Genomic DNA, 17,724 nt, shown 5'->3' with positions numbered 1-17,724 from the left:
GCAAAATGCCTTTAGGGCTCTAATCTCAACACAAAGATCTCCCAAAATACAGTGGCTACTTTTGGGAGAAAAAAGAAATTCTAAAAAGCCTGGTTACAAATGAGTAGGGTTTGTAAACCGTTGGAGCCATTAACAAAAAACAGAAAGATTTTCACATGTGCCCTTGTGAATATCAGTCTTTATTTTCTTAGTCACACTTTCGAATTATAAGTCTTCTGTTAAGAATATCAATGTAACATTAGGGTCATTAATGTCCCTCTTCTCACGTCTCTCTTTCTGTTGTCTGCCTAGTACTTTCTTATTACCAGCCATTTTTAGTCCATCCCATCATCCCTTTGCCTCTATACTAAATGGGCTGTGCCCAAGGGCTTAAAACTGAGCATCTAGCAATCAGATGTCACCTACTGTGTTCTTCATTTCACTGACAGCCTTGAGGGACCTTGTCACTCTCCTGCTGGAGCCCTTCACATTCCCTTGGCTGAGCCATTTCCCATGCCGTGTGAACCACACTCTATCTCTACTTCTCTCTGGAAGTTTCAATTCTTAAAACTTGGTAAAACTGAATCTCTTCTTCATTTCCCTCCAACAAACTGAATTCCTCTCTAGGGGCACACTTTTCTCTCAGAATGTTTTTTTTTAAACCTTGGCTGTTACTCTCTTTTGCTTCCCCCTCTGCAAGCTTCTTTCTCACCTTGAAACGTTTAGTATCAGTGTTATCCTTCCTGCCAATCTAAAATGGGCAAATACAGGCTAATTCTCTTACTCCAACTTCTTTTTTAAAAACTTAAAAACATCTTAAGAAAATGTGTTCTGCTTATTCAGGTATTTTCAAAATATGTTTAAGCAACAGTGACCCTTGAGAATGGAACTGGGGTGGTTTGGGGGTGAGGATTGAGAGGGGAACAGGGCACCCTTACATTTTATTTTACTTATTTTTGCTTAAAGTGTTCATAGTAATGTACTATATTTGAAATTAAAAAATATTTCTTTTACTCAAAAATATCTTTACATTGTTCTGAAAGAAAAAACTCCTCTAAGATAATGGCTATCCAGGTTTTCACAAATAAATCGTTATTTGCTGAAAAGAGGAAGAAAACAGAGATAGAGACTGTGAATCTCTGGGAGAGAGTATTGCTCAAAGTCAGCATTCCCTTTACTTGTGTTTCAGCTGTGAGCGTACAACCAAGAGCTGTGAGCACGACACTATGAAGCTGAGCATAGAGACAGTATCGATAATTCTGAACTAAAACCATGTAAGTTATTTTGATGTATCTTTAGAAACTTGTGATTCAAAAGGAAAAGGTGCCTCTCAATGTTGCCTCTATACAGATTGATATATTCAGAAATATTTCAAAATCAGCATATGTTGCTATTGTAGTTATACACACACACACACACACACACACACACACAGACAAAATTCCCATTCTCCCAAGGTTGATAAATTTAATCAGGTTTCTTTCCTAACCTAGCACTAAAGTATGCATTTGCCAGGGTCCCCCCAGGGATCTAGGGGGCAAAGGGCCCTGCGATACAATCCAAAGAGGGCAGCCTCCCAGGGCTGAGAGCAGAGTGGTGGAGGGTGGAGAAAAGATAAGAAAGAATGAGAAATATTCAGCACAGGTGTGAGGAATAGGTTATTTTAGTACTTATATTTTTATAGAACATCATATTTAAGTATTGAAGCATATATTTTAAAACTTTGTCATAGCCATTATATAAGCCACAGATAAATCTGCCTGGTGGGTCTAGGCAGCTGGGTGCTGGCAACCAGGTTTGCAGACCTAGAAAATTAGGGGCAAATTGCCAGTCTCTGGAAATACTCTTTTCAATGACAATCTATTTAATTATGACATACGTGGGCCACGCTATTCCTGCAATCCCAGGTGTAGGCCCAGGCCCTTTAAATGATCTGTCCTTCAATTGTCTTCCTGATTCACATAATCCATTGCAAATTTCCAGGCCTTCCACCTTTAATTACTATGTCTAACATTGCAATCTGAGAGTTACCCATCCCCAGAATCACATTCCAAAATATCAACATTTTATGAATTCCTATATAAAGAAGATTCTATCTCTGTGTTTTCTGTATGTTAATTTTTCAATACTGGCATGTGTCTTAAGGGAGGAATTCTTTATTTCTGCTTTCTTATTTTATTCAAAATTCATTCCCTCTTTAGGGGGTTTTTGGGGCAACTCTCTTATCAACCCCCTTAAAATCTCTCTGGAAAGTCTCTTTCTGGCAAATACAGTCTTACTTCTATGAAAAGCTTTTCCTCATGGTAGAATCCTAAACAAGAAATGGCCTCAGAGGTTAGCTATGACAACCCGTTCATTTGACTAGTGAGAAAAACTCTTCCTGTTTTTTTCTTTTTTAATGATAGTGCTTAGATAACAACTAATCTCTTCCTCTTTGTCCTCCAGTATCATTTATCTTTCAATTAGAGTCTAAGATTGCCTATACCTCTAATAACTTCAGATAAAAACAACAACAAAAAAACCTCTGGGGTTTCTTTCTCCCAGATAGCCTTTCCTATATTTCACTCCTCAAATCAGATTACTAATGACACTGGGATTCTTTTCCTTAGTGTCTGGTTAGGTAAATTTACAGCAGGAATGTAGAATTTTGCCACAAATTGTTGTTTTAATCTCTCAACTTGTGGGACCTAATGCCAGCACACTTTCCACCCCTAAGTATGCTTTGCCCCTGAACTTCTCTGGGTCCTTGTGGTTGAGATGACTGAGGTCCTCTTGTGCAGCAGGCACATTTACAAGTAGACCCCCCCGCCAACCCGATCTTCATAAACCCCTTTGAAGTGGAATTGTTGTTCCCATCTTAAAGGGGGAAGAAACCAACACTCTGAGATCAAGCTGGGACACAGCCAGGATATAAGCCTGAGTTTTCTGACTCCCAACATTTCTACATTATTTTCTATATATATTACTGACTGAGTGCTCTGTTCCTCCCACTCTTTGACACTCTACTAAGTCACTCATTCTGTGTCACCAGAAGAGAGGTAGGGGAATAATAGAGAAGAAGACATCACGAGCCCCTCTCATGGCCCACCAAGAGTTAAAGTCTCCCCAAAGGCCTCTTTTTCTTTTATAATCCCCAGAAAGAATCCACAATATTAACTTTTTGGCCACTTCTTACCCCTTTTCCTCCATCCTCTTGTGACTATTAATTTAATGTTAGGTTTACCACACCATTTCTGTAACAGTAACTTCCGTGTTGTGTTTTAAGTTTTGCTCCCACTTCATCTCATGCAAGCTCATTTGTCTTCATTCTTGAGACAGTCTTTTAGAGATATGCCAGTATGGAAACTCTTCTGTATTGTAGTTTTCCTTCAGTAGAATATTGCTGTGCATCGGGCCCCTGAGTGGCTTAGTTGGTTAACATCCAACTGTTGATTTCAGCTCAGGTCATGATCTCACAATTTGTGGATTTGAGCCCCACGTCAGGCTCTGCACTGACAGTGTGGAGCCTGTTTGGGATTCTCTTTATCTCCTTTCTCTGCCCCTCCCCCTACATGTGCTCGTGCTCTCTCTCTGAATAAATAAATGAATAAAAGTTTTAAGTAAAAGAATATTTCTGTGCAATTTTAGGGATATAGCAAAGGGGACAGGGGAGAATATATGTCCTCATGAACCAGTTTATCGTAGAACCAAAAAGAAAAAGGGAAGAAAAACAAAAAGCCAGTAACACCAAAAGACGGTCCATAAAATAAAAATATTGATACATTGGACTTCATCAATATTAAAAACTTTGGTGCTCCAAAAGAAAACTAAGAAAACAAGAAACAGGCCACAGACTGGGAGAAAAAATATTTGCAAGTCATATGACTAATGAAAGACTTGTATCCAGAATATATGAAGAATTCTCACAACTCAATAAGACAAAAAACCCAATAAAAAATAAGCAAAAGATTTAAATAGCTATTTTACCAAAGAAGATATAGCAATATTTAATAAGCATATGCAAAAGGGTACACGCCATTACTCATCAAGGAAATGCAAATTAAAACAATAATGACTTACCTTTTCATACTTATCAGAATAGCTAAAATCAAGATAGACAGTAACAAGTGTTGGAGGGGACATGGGGAAATGGGAACTTTCATACATTGCTGATGGGCATGGAAAATGGTAGAGCCACTTTGGAAAACCGTTTGGCAGTTTCTTAAAAAGTTAAACATAACCTTACAATTTAGAAATCCCACTCTGAAGTATTTACCCCCCAAATAAAAATCAAACATCTACAGAGACTTATACAGAATATTCATCACAGTGTTATTCATAATAGTCAAATGATGCCAATTGAAAGAAGCCAAATGTACAAAAGAGAACATATTGTATTCCATTTATATGAAATCTATAGAGACAGAAATTAGATTAGTTCCTGAGCCTGAGGCTAGAGTGGAGATTTACTGCAAATGGGCATACGAGAACTTTCTGGAGCCATAGAAAAGTTCTAAAACTGGGACTGATGATGGCTGCACAACTGCCAATTGGTTAAAAATAATTGAACACTCACAACGGGTAAATTTTATGGTATGTAAATTAGTGAATTGTTCTTTACCTCAATTTTGCTAAGTTTTTATCTTTAGCTTTATTGACTTTTCAACCTATAAACCCACACTACTTTGCTATGCATTCATTCATTTCCGGTAAAATCCTAGGATCACATAGGACAGCGAATCCAAACACATTACACTGTCCCTTGTTTGGAAACTGAGCAATCTAAATTACAATTAGACTTGAAAGTGTATGTTAATTTCCTTACGGGATATACAAGATCTTGATAATGTTAGTCAGCATCTTCAAAATCTAACATTAAATAAACTGACATATTTGAAATGCTGACTCCTAAGCGAGCAAGAATGGTTTCATTTTGTTTAGTCAATTAAAAGATTTAAAGACAAGTGGTGAAAAAAGACCACATATTTTGCTTTCATCAGAGTCAACTTTTCTCATCAAAATCTGGGTCCTCCCTTACCCAACAGATAAGGTTTCTTCCTAAAAAGAGGGTACTAACCTATTCTGGTTTCACATTGGTAAAAGGAATGTTTGCCACAAATCCTCACCCCATCTAAACATCATGTGGCCTGCTTTAGAGCCGTGCTATTTTAGTAATGAGAATTATCCTGCTTGGGAAAAGGGCCAGAGTGGCTGAAGAAACCAGCCAAAAGGAGGCTAATGGATATACTCTCCTTGATTTGGCTTTTGGTACCTGGAAAGAAATTACATTTCCTTGTCAGACTATTTACACAATTGTGATTGCCACATCGATGATAACTGGTCTCTGCACTGAACACCTGAGGCAATTTACCTATCACATACCAAATACATTAGTATGTTAAAGTAAGAAGTTGTAAGATTCTTTGCTTAGCAAACATTTTCAGCAACCATGAAACAGTCATGAACAATAGAGGAAACTAGGTTGTGATTCATTAAAGAACCCCAACTTAAATGCTATGATCTTCATGGATTCCTTGAGGGCTTACAAGTGTGAATTCTCCGTTTATATAGGTCATTGGTACATTTGAAAACAGAAAAGCATTTTAATAATGCCTATCTCCAGAAGTACAGCAAGCTAGTTGCCAAGAGACTCCTCATAAGGTATTTACCTTGATAATTTACTAGTGCATGAGTAACAGTCTTAAAACTAAAATGTTACGAATCCATTGCTTGACTGATTGATATTTGGGATACTGAGAATGGATTCCTCCTGCAGGGGCAGGCTCACATTAACCAAGCTCACTGGGACTGGTATACACAAACCACAATGTCAATCCGTGAATTTACCATGCATTGTCACATTATCCCAAAGACTCAAAAACTTGTGTTAGCAAATGGGTGCATCCTACTCTCACCCCCAGCCACGGGAAGCCCAGGTAAAATCAAAACTGCCGGTGTGAGAAATGCAACCGTAAAGCTGAAATAATCTTAGGTTTCCCCCACTGCACCATCTCTCTCCCTCCTTCCCCCAACCCCCTCCTCAGCACCTCTCTCATTCTCTTTCTCTCTCAACTTGTTACATGGTGAGCCAATTTACCCAAAGGTGATGATGGAATCACAGCAATGGTAATGGTAATTAATCAATCTTAAGGAGCATCTCTCTACTTAGAAAGATGGATGCCCTCTCACCCACCAGAGGGACAGTTTGCCATGGAAATGGAAACATTTCAGGTTGTTGGGCCAAGACCCCTCCCTTGTGCTGGACTTGGAGAGGTATCAATAACCTCAGCCTGCTCTCCCACTCTCTTTTCTTTGTTTCCATGGTGAGCCGATTCAATTTTGACTGGCACACTCAGCCAGGCATAGTCATTTCTTTTAGTCAGCCAGGTATAGTCATTTATTTTATTTTATTTTTTTAAATTTTTTTTTCAACGTTTTTTATTTATTTTTGGGACAGAGAGAGACAGAGCATGAACGGGGGAGGGGCAGAGAGAGAGGGAGACACAGAATCTGAAACAGGCTCCAGGCTCCGAGCCATCAGCCCAGAGCCTGACGCAGGGCTCGAACTCACGGACCGCGAGATCGTGACCTGGCTGAAGTCGGACGCTTAACCGACTGCACCACCCAGGCGCCCCTGGGTATAGTCATTTCTAACAGGCCTGTAGTCATCCCATCTCCTTAAGGATATGTGGGTTATCTTGACTATGAAACATGATAAATTGATTTCTGAGGCGAATTTGTAATCAAGATGTTAAACAAGAACAATTCTTGGGATGTCCTCATCAAGCAGGTTTCTCTTGTGTCCCGACTGTCTCTTTTAATTCACTCTTTGCACTAGTTCTTCTCTAGTCTCTGGAAAAATATCTAGAACAATCCCATGATGTTTCTGCTCACTCTCTGAGAACATGTAATAGGTTATGGTCTCAGTTTAGTAAGCAAAATATCCAGCTTTATGTGATCACTGAAACTCCAAACTCATTTTAAAGTTGAGAGTCTTCCCTTCCTCCAGCTTGCAGGTCACAATCAGATAGATAAAGGGGCTTGGATGGCTTCTCACTGTGTAGTCTGTTCAGGCTATCACAACAAAATACTGTAGACTGGGTAGTTTCAACAACACACATCTATTTGTCACAGTGTGAAGGCTAGGAAGTCCAAGATCAAGGTCCTGGCCAGTTCAGTTCCTGGTGAGGACTATCTTCCTGGGTTGGAGATAATTGCCTTCTTGTTGTATCCTTTCCAGGTGGATAGAGAGTTCTCTCTGGTGTCTCTTCTTATAAGGGGACTAATCCTGTAGGAGAAGGGCCCTACCCTTATGACTTCATTTAACTCTAAGCACTTTCTTAAAGGCTCTGTCATAAATTCAGCTACAGTGGGAATTAGGCTTCAATATTTGAAATGAAGCTGAGGGACACAATTTAGTCCACAGAACTTGCTTTCATCCCCATGCAGCTCCTGCTCCTTCCTTCTTACACCTAATTTCTGACTCATAAATATGGGGAGTGAAGAGAGTTAAGGAAGCGACCATTTGTACTTATCTGAAGCTGGCCTGAGCCTTCGGTACACTCCCCAGGCCTGGCACAGTGTAAAAAGAGATTGCTTCTCCCCGGGTTAAAGTTTGTCAGTTCTTGGGAGTCCTTCTTGATGTGGTTGCTACACTCTCCTCCTGCTCTGTGCTTATGGCTCTTTGCTCAGTCCCTAAGAATTCACAGCTGAACTCCATCCTCTTCCTGCTGAAGCTCCTCCTCTGATCCAGACAACCCATTTGCACAGACATGAGTCAATTGCACACCAGCTTTCTCTTGACTGGAGGCCATTATGTCAATTAGAAACCTTCACGCATCCTTTCACTTTCTTCCTTTCAGTCTCAAATTCTGGGAGAACAGGCCAGTCACAATGCAGCACCAAAATCACCTTTGTTCCTACAGTCAGAGCAACTCTCATTTTTAGGTTCCCCAGGCAGGGATCAGAATTCACACCCCCTCATCCCTTGGAAACTGCAAGCCACAAAGAACACATTTCTAGCTTTTTGAGTAGTGTCCCTAAAGCTCATCTTCCTGCACCTGAAGGAAATGGGAATCACCCCCCTGACACGACCCCCCCACCTAGTCCTCCCTTCTATAGCAGACACGGTGAATTGGTCCCTAGCATCATTTCCGATTTCTTTTCTTGTGAGCTTCCTATATTGCAAAATTGAAAATAATCATTTTCAGATTCTCCTGTAGTTAGGGCTCTGGATACAAATTAGGTTCTGCTAATTGATGGCACTTGAACAAGACTTAGAAGGCAGAACAGAGCAGGGAGGTGGGCAAGAGGTCTCTCAGTGTGAGCAAGGCCACAGAGGTGGCGATAGCACTCCTCTGCATCCATGTTTCAGTGTCCACCCATCATCTTCACGAACATGAAGAAGCATTTCCATCAGTCATGGTAGAGGTTTCCTTATCTCTGGATCACAGCTTCGGCGGTTTGCACTTGACATCATGGTTCATGTTCTAGTATCAGCTTCTTGACGCCTCACCTCTGGATGGTGGCCAGAGCAACAGCTCCCCTGGGTGCCCATTCAGTGGATCTGTTCCGAAAGTCACTTCTGCAGGCCTAGCCTACAATCCACTCCTCCAGCCCTTCTAAAATTTCCTAACCACCAAATTCCTTGAAATAAACCTCATTCTGATTAAAATATCTAGAGTAGTTTCTGTTTCCTGCAGTCTCTGACTAACCCACCTCCTCCACTTAGGAAAGGCAGCACAGAATGAAATTCACTGGAACATCAAACAACTAGGCTGAAACTTCCATTTTGACATCCTCGTACAAACTCCCTGGGGGCAGTCCTTATTTTCAGGCCTTGAAGACCCCCTCACCAGAGCTCCTATGTCCTCATTGCGCCTTGGTCACATGAAGAGGGCCCAATGTATTTAAAATAGCACACTTCACCCACAATGAAGAACTCTCCATTTGTATATGTTTGCATACTCAAGAATCTATCCAATATTTTACTTGACTAATGATGGTGTAATCTCTCCCCATCCTAAAACCATTGGCTACATCCCTGGATGCTTATTTGGCCTGGCTTCAGGAGCAGGCAGAGAGGTAGACAAACATCAGAGCCTGTGAAGACCAACTTCTCTTCCAGACTACTCACTCCTCCAACTCATATTGCACCCCAAATAGATGGATTCTTTGGCCTAGGTTTCGTTCCCTGACATAATGCAGATAGCCCACTTGCTGTAACAGTTGTGTCTATGATCCAGAAGTGCCTTTTCCGAGCTCATCCTGACCTGTTTTCAAAGCAAGTTTTGATGACAAGGAAGCAGAGAACATGAAGGCCATGGCCAGCAGTACAAAGGATGAAGTATGTGACTTGGGGAGGATTTCACTTTCTCCAATCTCCCAGAACACTTCGTATAAAGTAAGAGAAATATTGTTTGAGGTGAATAATTAACTTTCTTTTAATACTCGTAGAATGTGAATAAAAACATCTTTTGGAAACTCTGTTATTTGTCTTGCTGTATCTCATTCTCAAATTGCAGTCCTTAAGCATGTCCCCCCCCCCACTACAGAAATTGGGCATTAGATGGTGGAGGATGCCGTCCAAAGTGGGAGAAAGCTGAGGATGAGAAAGTGGGGACCCAGCCAGGGTTGGTACCTCCTTTGCAATGTTGCCAGGAGGCAACATACCTCATTTTTTATTAACCTTCATCATGCTTAAGCCCCAAAATAACCACACAAAAAATCATCCCCCACCCCCCCAAAGCTTGCATCATGCTCTTTTATTCCAATCTGAGTCACAGCAATGTTCTTTGAGTCATCTGCCAGGACTTAATTCAAATTTCACAATGTCCTTCCTATGTGAATGCTTTCTGGTTTCTTCCTTAAATTTTATTTTGGCAACAAAATATCCTTTGAAAAAATGGTTCCAAGGATCTCCTGTGGTCTCCCTCTTCTCTTCGGGGCCCCTGGCAAGGTCACCAACTCCCTTTGTCCTTCCTTCTTCCCTTGCCCGTTGTGTCACTTTCCTGCCTCCTTTCCTTGTATTATTTTCTCCACTGAAAGCTTCTTCCCCCTCTCGGTGCCCTGCTAATCCCCAGGGGACAGTTGCTTCACTGGCTCAAAAAGAAAGACCCCAGGCTGAGAAGGAGGCGGACAGCTCAGTGCCCCTCAAACTTGGACGAGTTCCTAAATGTCTCAGGGCCTGTTTTCCGTAAATTCAAATGGTTCTCAGTTCATATCCACAGTTGGTTTCAGCATTTAGAGAAAAATTGTACAACAGCATAGGTACATACATTCTCCCCTTACATAGAAAGAATCCTACCATTACATAGAAAACTTCTTATTTGAAAGTAAATTTCTAAATGTTTACTAATGGGATGCTGGCAAGATAGTGATCCATTCATTAAAAGGTATGAAGTGGCTCTTAAAGTACAGTGTCTTGAGAGTAAAAAAGTAGTTTGCAGAACAATATATGTAGTAGAGTCCCTATTTTTAAAAATCTATCCTAGGGGTGCCTGGGTGGCTCGGTCGGTTAGGTGTCTGACTTTGGCTCAGGTCATGATCTCACGGTCCGTGATTTAGAGCCCCCTGTCAGGCTCTGTGCTGACAGCTCAGAGCCTGGAGCCTGCTTCGGATTCTGTGTCTCTCTCCCTCTCTCTCTGGCCCTCCCCCCGTTCATGCTTTGTCTCTCTCTGTCTCAAAAATAAATAAACGTTAAAAATAATTTTTTTTTAAATCTATGCTACATGCTATGTGTCAGTTCTATGTTACCTATTACACATAAATCTGCGTGTTCTTAGAAGCAATGGGAAAGGATTTGGACCACATGTAACAGTGGTTGGTTTGAGTGGAGGAGGAGGTGTGGGAAGGGAGAAAGGGAATGTTAGTTTTTTCTATGCTTCTGAATTGTTTGAAATTTTTGCCAGCATTTCCTCAATGATTACCGCCAATTTCTGAATCATATGGGTGGTGGAAAGCATCTTCTACGTCCCGTATTAATGCTTGATTAATATGTTTAAAATCTTGTAAAATAAATTACCTTATAGTAAGCATTTTCCTTTCATCCCCATTCATAAAATGTCATTTGTAAGTAAGTAAGCAAACAAATTAACTGACTGCTTTGCACTGTGGGAAAGCGGGAGCTCAGCTGACCCCAGTTTTTTGTTGTAGCCTCAGGTAGGAGTCCCCCTCCTTCCTGCCTGCAACATGTCAATCACCCAAGCCACAGCTTGCAGCCTCAAGAGAGGAAATGGGGTTAAAGGCCAAGGTGAAGCAGAGTGCTGAGTCTCCTTTCCCTAATGAGGCTCAAAACAAAGAACACTATTTTCTGTGATAAAGTCATTACCCAGAGAACAAGTTACAGACCCAGAGTCTACGTTACAGACTGTAGCTTCTCTAGAGGGACTTGACCAAATTATTTATTTCAAACATGTTTATTTGCTGCCAAGCAATTTAGATGCATGTGAAGTTTACTATGGTGGTGGTGGTGGGGGGTGGTATTTATGTCACCAAGTGAAGCCATTTCTCTTGAAACCTTTTCACTAATGGAATTTCTGTGAACTTGTTTTGTTTATAGTTAACTATGGTGACGTATGGGTTATTAAAGTAGCGAGACACACACAGATGCACACAGAATCTTCATTCTCTACATCCTCTCAGGATGAGCTGATACATCTTTGATAATGGATCACGCACCCAATGCCCCAAAAAGGATATTAGTAAGGGCAACTTGGGAGTATGATTTCCTCCTTCTCTCCTTCTACCATCCAGCCTATTTTAAGACAACTGTATATAAATGGACTGTTGCCTGCATGACTCAGGCTTTGCTAATCACAGAGAACAGGAGTTTGCTTGGCAGAAGAATCAGTCACTGTCTCTCAGCTCCTATGGTTATGGCTGGTGTAGGTGTTCCCTTCTACCCAGGCAAGAGAAGTCAATAAAAATAAAAGTTACATAAAAATTACAAGTCAATCCTATGCATTTATGTGGAAAGTGGACATTATTTGTTCCATAATGTTAGTGCATTTCTTGGGAGCAACATCAACATTAAGACACTCAATCCTTGTTATTTTTAAAAAGCATTTATTTAACTATGAGGTATATTTATTTGTGCATTTTCAGGGCCCCACTGCCATCAGCCTACAGAAGCCCCATCACCTCTCACTCACTGCTGCAGTGCCTCCTAACTGGTCTCCCTGGCTCTTGTACTGGCCCCAATACAGCTGGTTCTCTTCGTATAATGCAAAGCAATCACTTTAAGAAGCTATGAAATAAGTCCATCAGAGAAAGACAGATACTGTATAATTTCACTCATATGTGCAATTTAAGAAACAAAACAAACAAGCAAAGGGGGAAAAAGAGAGAGAGAGAGAGACAAACAAACAGACTCTTAACTGTAGAGAACAAACTGATGGTCTTAACTGTAGAGAACAGACTGATGGTTACCAGCAGGGAGGGGATGGGGATGGGTGAAATAGGTGATGGAGAATAAGGGGTGCACTTATGATGAGCATCAGGTGATGTATGGAAGTGTTGAATCACTATACTGTACACCTGAAACTAATATTACATGTATGTTAACTGGAATTTGAATAAGAACTTAAGAAAAAACCAAGGGTAATAATAATGAATAATAATAATAATAATAATAATAATAATAAAAGAATGATAGAATCTGCCTGTTAAACCATCTGATCCTGGTGCTTTTGTGATTGACATTTTAGAAACATCTATTTGTATGGGAAAACAAACAAGTAAACAAATAAGAGGCAAACCAGGTCTAACCTCAACCTGGTTGACAAACTTGTCACTGGTTTACCACTGTATGTCGAATAAAACACCGGTCTGGCTCGCTCTCCACTTCAGCATTCGGCATCGTCCCCCCTGCACTCCAGCCACACAGGCTTTCCCCAACTTCAGAAACCACACCAGGCTCATCCTGCCTCAGTGCTTTGCACTGCTCTCCTCTGCCTGGGAGCTCACTCTCTGCTTGTTCCCTTAACCAGCACCTTTTCTTTCCTCTACTCAAAGCCTCCTCAAAATGTCTCCCCTGTAGGCTTTACCAAAGTGGTTCCTCCTTATTTTCCTTCACAGCTTCCTGTTTGTGCCATTTTACTACTTACTATACTCTATAATTACTTGTTTATTGTCTCTCCCCAGGTGGCTGAAAATTTCATGTGGGGATGGACCATGAGAGCTTGTGTTTTGAATGCTTCATTCAGGGACCCACAAGAACCCATAGAGATTAGGGAACTGACAAAGATTCTTTGCTTGACCATACATGAGTCAGGCTCCTGAATCTTCTCCTAGACCCTATCTGTTCACTTCCTTGTAAAATCCTGTCTTAGCAAGAACCCTGCTGAGTCAGTTTAACCAGAACCTCCTACCAGAATATCTGATCATCCCTCTCCATCCTTCAGGCCATGTCCCATTACCCTGGTCTGTCTTCAGTAAGGATTCTGTTAGGTTGGTTTAGCCAAAATGCCCCGACCCCTGATGTTTCCTGTAAGGAATTTTACAAGCACTGATTCCCACTCAATTCCTTGGCTATAAATTCCCACTTGCCCATGGGGTATTCAAAGTTGAATCCAATCTCTCTCCCCAATTGCAAAATTCTATCAAAGTGGTCCCTACACCTAGTGGTACCAAATAAAGTCTGCCTCACCATCTTGAATAAGTGTCATTGGATTTTTTTTACGAAAGCCCAGGTTATGAACTCCTACAGTATCATGAGTGTGAGTCATCATTAGCAAAAATTGCACTAACATTCTTGTTAACATTATCAACTTAATTTTACTGGGCAATCTGCCAATAGCAGTCTAAATCTATTAACGTCTTTTCCAGTTAAAATCTGTAAGTAAAGATTCTAGGTCAACATCAAGGAAATAGGATACAGAAAAGGGGCAGCTTTGAGACAGAAAGTGTTGCTTATGTTCGCTTTCCATCAGTTTGAGAGGTGCAATCGCCAATTTTTCTGACGGGGTAAAGATCGGGGAGCAGTTTGATAGGATAGGATAAAAAAGTATGACTCAGCTCTCCCAAACCAAATCTTTTCACGATGACCTCACTTTATTTGAAACAATGAGAATTCCAGGATCATTGACACATCTTTACCCAAAAATAAAAAGGAAAATATTTTAACCTTCTCTTAAGTTTCGGTATCAATGTCTCCTTCCATTCAGGTTTATAATCAGTGAGATTTCGTTTATATGTTCACACAGAAGTATTAAAGCAATCAGAGTTTAAATTTCTTTAGTTTTCAACAATAAAATTATTTGCAGGTTTGTGAAGATTTAATCAAAATCACAGATAGGAATCACTGTTATTTTATGAGAAGGTGGATTCAAAATATAGAAAATTAAGTATAAAGCTATTACAAGACATACTTTATATTATCTACATAATTCCACAGTTTTGAAACAAAGTAGCCATGATTGTTGCTACTGACAAAAGACTAATTAAGATAAGGGCTTATGTGAGTATCATATAACTAGTCAGTTGAATTGACACACATTTATTGAGCTTTGTTTTTTTTTAAACATTTTTTAAAGTTTATTTTTTTTGAGAGGGAGAAAGCATGTGTGCATGCAGGGGAGGGGCAGAGAGAGACAGACAGAGAGAAAGAGAGAGAGTGAGAGAGGGAGAATCCCAAGCAGGCTCCACGCTGTCAGCGCAGAGCCTGACGTGGGGCACAATCCCACAAACCATAAGATCATGACCTGAGCTGAGATCAAAAGTCGGATGTTTAACCAACTGAGCCATCCAGGTGCCCTTTATTAAGCTTCTACTATGACCTCAAGAAGAATAGACATGGTCCCTCCCTGCCAGAAGCTTATGTTTAGGGGAGAAAGGTAGCACAGAGGTTATTATATTTTACATTTATCACATCATTAAGTGCCTACTTACATATATTAAGTGCTCACTACCAAGTTCTCTATTAATACCTTACATGCACTATTTTATTTCATCCTCACCATAACACATCAGGTACTTTATATAGCAATTTAACATTTAAGACAACTGTGGAGGATATAAAATCAATGCACAAAAATCGGTTGCATTCCTATACACCGATAATGAAGGAACAGAAAGAAATCAAGGAATCGATCCTATTTTCAATTGCACCAAAACCCATAAAATACCTAGGAATAAATCTAACCAAAAAGGCAAAAAATCTATACACTAAAAACTATAGACAGCTTATGAAAGAAATTGAAGACACAAAAAATGAAAAAATAGTCCATGCTCCTTGATAAGAAGAACAAATATTGTTAAAATGTCAATACTAGCCAAAGAAATCTACATATTCAATGCAATCCCTATCAAAATAACACCAGCATTCTTCACAGAGCTAGAACAAACAACCTTAAAATTTGTATGGAACCAGAAAAGACCCCGTGTAGCCAAAGCAATCTTGAAAAAGAAAACCAAAGCAGGAGGCATCACAATCCTGGACTTCAAGTTGTATTACAAAGCTGTAATCATCAAGACAGTATGGTACTGGCACAAAAACAGGCACTCAAATCAATGGAACAGAATAGAGAATACAGAAATGGACCCACAAATGTATGGCCAAGTAATCTTTGACAAAGCAGGAAAGAATATCTGATGGAATAAAGACAGTCTCTTCAGCAAGTGGTGCTGGGAAAACTGGACAGCAACATGCAGAAGAATGAACCTGGACCACTTTCTTACACCATACACAAAAATAAACTCAAAATGGATGAAAGACCTAAATGCAAGACAGGAAGCCATCAAAATCCTCAAGGAGAAAGCAGGCAAAATTTCTCTGATATAGGTCGCAGCAACTTCTTACTCAACACGTCTCCGGAGGCAAGGGAAACCAAAACAAAAATGAACTACTGGGACCTCATCAAAATAAAAGCTTCTGCACAGGGAAGGAAACAATCAGCAAAACTAAAAGGCAACTGATGGAATGGGAGAAGATATTTGCAAACGACATATCAGATACAGGTTTAGTATCCAAAATCTATAGAGAACTTATCAAACTCAACACCCAAAAAACAAATAATCCGGTGAAGAAATGGGCAAAAGACATGAACAGACACTTCTCCAAAGAAGACATCCAGATCGCCAACCGACACATGGAATAATGCTCAATATCACTCATCATCAGGGAAATACAAATCAAAACACAGGGAGATACAACCTCACACCTGTCAGAATGGCTTATATTAATAACTCAGGCAACAACAGATGTTGGCAAGGATGTGAAGAGAGAGGATCTCTTTTGCATTGTTGGTGGGAATGCAAGCTGGTGCAGCCACTCTGGAAAACAGTATGGAGGTTCCTCAAAAAACTAAAAATAGAACTACCCTATGACCTAGCAATTGGACTACTAGGTATTTATCCAAGCGAAACAGGTGTGCTGTTGTGAAGGGGCACATGCACCCCAATGTGTATAGCAGCACTATCAACAATAGCCAAAGTATGGAAAGAGCCCAAATGTCCATCGATGGATGAATGGATAAAGAAGATGTGGTGTATATATATACATTGGAGTATTACTCAGCGATCAAAAAGAATGAAATCTTGCCATTTGCAACTACGTGGATGCAGCTAGAAGGTATCATGCTGAGCGAAATTAGTCAGAGAAAGACAAATATCATGACTTCACTCATATGAGGACTAAATTAAATTTAATCTAATTAAAAAAAAAAAGACAACTGTGACTCAGAGCAGTTAGTTGGCTTGTCTACGGTCACACAGCCGGTAAGTGGCAGAGCTGAGAATCCTCCCAGATCTGCCTGATTCCAAGGCTCAGAGCCTTCTCTGTCATAAAAATGTGCTGTGGTCAGATACTATTCAGAGCCTTCCCAGGAATGCAAAAATAAGACTTGATAATAAGATTAGAATGTGAATTTCATGAAGGATAGACCACATCCATTCTGTTCCCCATTTTAACACCAAAACTCAGGATGGTGACTGGCACACAGTAGGACCTTCATAAATTTTTTCATTTATTAAGTGTTGAAAGCAACAGATTCTAGCTCAGAGCGGGGACATGCAGTGGGAGGTTAAATTTTTTTTTTAATGTTTATTTATTTTTGAGAGAGACAGAGACAGAATGCGAGTGGGTTAGGGGCAGAGAGAGAGGGAGACACAAAAGCAAAAGCAGGCTCCAGGCTCTGAGCTGTCAGCACAGAGCCCGATGCAGGGCCTGAACTCATGAACTGTGGGATCACGACCTGAGCTGAAGTCGAATGCTCAACCGACTGAGCCACCCAGGCACCCCTAAGAGGGAGATTAAAAAGACAACTCTCGTGCTCGCTTCGACAGCACATATACTAAAATTGGAACGATACAGAGAAGATTAGCATGGCCCCTGCACAAGGATGACATGCAAATTCGTGAAGCGTTCCATATTTTTTATATTAAAAAAAAAAAAGACAACTCTCAGGTGAATATAGGAACCTCCTGACAGTTTACAAAGATCTGATGTATGTGTATTTTTCTGGAGAAAGGGAACACAGCCTTCAACAGATTTTCAAGGGATTGTGACCCAAAAATATTTATAAACCACTGATAAAATCTATCCCCTTAATTTAAATTATGGGAAGAATAAGGCTCAGAAAGCCAAGTGATTGGTCCAAGGTTTTGTAGCTACTTAAGGACTGGATCTGAACGCACACCACAGATATACAGATCACCTGACCTTTGAACTTCTTCCAAAATGCCACCCATAAAAGGATAATACAGTGTTGTAGGACTCAGCCACAAGCAAATCAGGCTTTCCTCTGAAATCAACATTCAGCTCCCCAA

General features: G+C 40.4%; 1 protein-coding gene and 1 non-coding gene across 4 annotated transcripts in view; one reads left to right on the top strand and one right to left on the bottom strand.

Moving 5' to 3' along the window:
* Nucleotides 1-17,724, bottom strand: part of PTCD2 (pentatricopeptide repeat domain 2) — a 120,121-nt gene that overhangs the window by 41,539 nt on the left and 60,858 nt on the right. The gene's annotated exons all lie outside the window — the stretch shown is intronic.
* Nucleotides 17,226-17,332, top strand: LOC122231990. Its single transcript, XR_006209304.1, has one exon. It is a non-coding gene; the product is annotated as a U6 spliceosomal RNA (small nuclear RNA).

The sequence above is a fragment of the Panthera tigris genome, chromosome A1 (assembly GCF_018350195.1).
Source record: "Panthera tigris isolate Pti1 chromosome A1, P.tigris_Pti1_mat1.1, whole genome shotgun sequence".
In the NCBI taxonomy this organism is placed as follows: domain Eukaryota; kingdom Metazoa; phylum Chordata; class Mammalia; order Carnivora; family Felidae; genus Panthera; species Panthera tigris.
This window is presented reverse-complemented; position numbering and strand designations above follow the sequence as displayed.